Below are 3,214 nucleotides of genomic sequence, written 5' to 3' on the forward strand. Positions count from 1 at the left end.
GGATCTCTGCGCTGACTGCATACAGTAAACCCTACCGGAAGAGACCCCTGACTTCGCCACGAGCCTTAGGGCAATAATCAGGGTGGAGGTGAAAGGTTCCCTAAAGTCAGCTTTGAAAAAGGGAAGCAAGAGAGCTTGGGGGCTTGTTACGATTTTAGAGGCCTCGCAATCTGATGGGGAATATCATGTGGAATCCCTGTCCCCTTCCTCCTCCTCCTCCCCATCCTCCTTACCTCCTCCCCGTCCTCCTTACCTCCTCAGACAGTGATGATCATCACTGTAGGCAGCTGACCTTGCCTTCCGGCAGAGGACACGGATGACTGGTTATGGCAGTCAGGTCAACTATGGGCCTAAAGGAGGAAAAAACACCTAAATCCTTAAAGGATGTTATGTTTGGGGCGGGGCCTGGAGAAAAAAAGGAAGCGCACCTTTCCAGTTAACGCTAGTAGTGATGAGGGAGTATACTTGTTGCACGGGTTTTCCAGAGCATGCTCGGGTGGTCTCCAAGTAAAAAAAAAAGCATCCTGGAAAGTTGCCCGCAGGATGCGTTTTTTCTCCATAGACTTGCATTAGCGACGCATTGCGACGTATGGCCACATCCGTCGTGTTTTGGCGGACCGTTGGCACAAAAAAGTTCCATGTAACTTTTTTTGTGCGTCGCGTCCGCCATTTCCGACTGCGCATGCGTGGCCGGAACTCTGCCCCCTCCTTCCCAAACATTACAATGGGGCAGCGGATGCGTTGAAAAACTGCATCCGCTGCCCCGTTGTTCATTTATTTCACAACGTCCATCGGTACGTCAGGCTGACGCATGGTGACAGCCCCGTACCTATGGAAGTGTGAAAGTAGCCTTAGAAGCTGGGACTTCAAAGACAGAAAAGGGTCTGGATATTTGTTCAGGGGACCCTCTTCATCATCAAAGAATCCCCCCAATGACATCAGGTCAGAGGTAGGGGAGAGGATCTCTCTTCCTGCCTTGGTAAACATCTCCCCCAGTCACTGGATCCTAAGTGTCATCAAGGACGGTCTGATGATAGACTTAGTCCATCCACCCCGGCAGACATTTATATTAGCACCCCACAGGAAATCTCCAGGAGCTAGCCCTGGAGGCGGAGATTTTGGGACTGATGTAGAAGAAGCAGGTTCTGCGCAAAGTCCCAGTTGAAGTTTTAGGAAGAGGATTTTATCCCCCCTCTTTTTGGATACAGAAGCAGGACGGTTCTCTAAGGACTATCGTCAACCTGAGGAACCAATGGGTTGTGAATTACTCTTTCAAAATGAAGTCAGTAAACATGGCTATAAAACTGTTAATCTAGGATTGCTTCATGGCAGTCATAGACTTAAAAGATGCCTATTATCACATCCCAATCCAACGTGACCATCAGAAGTTCCTAAAGGTGGCTGTCTGTTCAGGCACTATCAGTATGCAGCCCTCCCATTTGGTCTGTCAGTGGCCACAAGGGTATTTTACGAAGGTAATTTCGGAGGTACTGACCTACCTACGTTCTCAGGACGTTATCATCCCATACCCGGACAACTTCCTTATTGTTGGGAGGTCAGAAGATTACTGTATAGAGCAAGTGAGCGAAGTGGCTGTGGCTCTAAACGATCTAGGCTGGGTGATAAATACCCTCAAGTCAAAGTTAAGACCGGAAAAGATACAATGCTTCCTGGGGTTGGTTCTGGACTTCAAGCACCAGGTCTGTTTCCTACCTGAGGACAAGATCGTGCCAAGCTCATTATTTTGGCTATCAACAATGCAGGAGCCTATAATGACATTAAGGAAGGCGATGTCCTCACTAGGATCCATAACATCTTGCATACCGGAAGTAAGATGGGCACAGTTTCACCTAAGGCAGCTACAGTGGGAGGTCCTGTCGGCACAGAGGTCGTTAAAAGGGCATTTAGAGGGAAAAGTACATCTTTCCTTAGCTGTAAGGCTGGTTTCACACTTGCGTTTTTGTAAGCTGCGTTTTAGCGCTAAAAAACGCAAAAAAAACGCATGCGTTTTTTTCCTATACTTAACATTAAAAACGCATGCGTTTTTTCGCATGCGTTTTGACGCGTTTTTGGCAACGCATGCATTTTTTGACGCGTGCGTTCATTTGCAGAAATGCAACCTGTATCTAGCGGCGTTTTTTCGCGGCAAAAAAATGCATTGCTGTCTATGTAAACGCATGCATTTTTAAGCACGTGCGTTTGTTTGCGTTAAAAACGCATGCGTTTTTATAGAAAAACACAAGAAAACAAAAAAAAACAAGAAAACCCTAACCCTAACCATAGGGATCCAAACCCTAACCCTAAGGTTAGGATCCCTAGTAACCCTAGGGATCCTAACCCTAACCCTACGGATCCTAACCCTAACCCTTAGGGTTAGGATCCTAACCCTTAGGGTTAGGGTTAGGATCCCTAGGGTAACGGTTAGGGTTAGGATCCCTAGTAACCCTAGGAATACTAACCCTAGCCCTAGGGATCCTAACCCCTAGGGTTAGGATCCTAACCCTTAGGGTTAGGGTTAGGATCCCTAGGGTTATGGTTAGGGGTAGGGTAGGGTTAGGGTTTGGATCCCTATGGTTAGGGTTAGGATCCCAAGGGTTATGGTGAGGGTTAGGGGTAGGGTTAGGGTAGGGTTAGGGTTTGGATCCCTATGGTTAGGGGTAGGGTTAGGGTTTGGATCCCTTTATCACCTTGATGGTGGGGGGTGGCTTATCAGTGACCTTGTGACCAGGACATTCTAATAAAAAGCTAACCCTAACCCTAGGGATCCTAACCCTAACCCTAGCTAATTCTATTAATAGTGTGTTTTCTAGTTGATTTTGATGATTGGCAGCTGTCACACACTTCTCAGCATGCGTTTCAAAAATGCAAACGCGGGAAAAAACGCATGTAAACGCCACGTTTTCCCGCGTTTTTTGGGGGGCGCAAAAACGCATGTGGCAGCGTTTGCATGCGTTTACATGCGTTTTTTCACCACATGCATTTTTTTTAAAAACGCTGCAGATCAAAACGCAAGTGTGAAACCAGCCTAAGAGACTCCCTTGTCTGGTGGTACACATCTGAGGTACTAATCAGTGCAGGGAACCTGGTCTCTAGAAAGAGATCAGGATTCAAACTTAAAGGAGCTGTGGGCTGTGGAAAGAGCCTTAAGACACTTTCTTCCCTTCCTTCGAAGTTGCCATGCCCGGGTCATGTCGAACAGTCGTGCGACTGTGGT

This window comes from Ranitomeya variabilis, chromosome 4 (genome assembly GCF_051348905.1).
Source record: "Ranitomeya variabilis isolate aRanVar5 chromosome 4, aRanVar5.hap1, whole genome shotgun sequence".
NCBI classification, from domain to species: Eukaryota; Metazoa; Chordata; class Amphibia; order Anura; family Dendrobatidae; genus Ranitomeya; species Ranitomeya variabilis.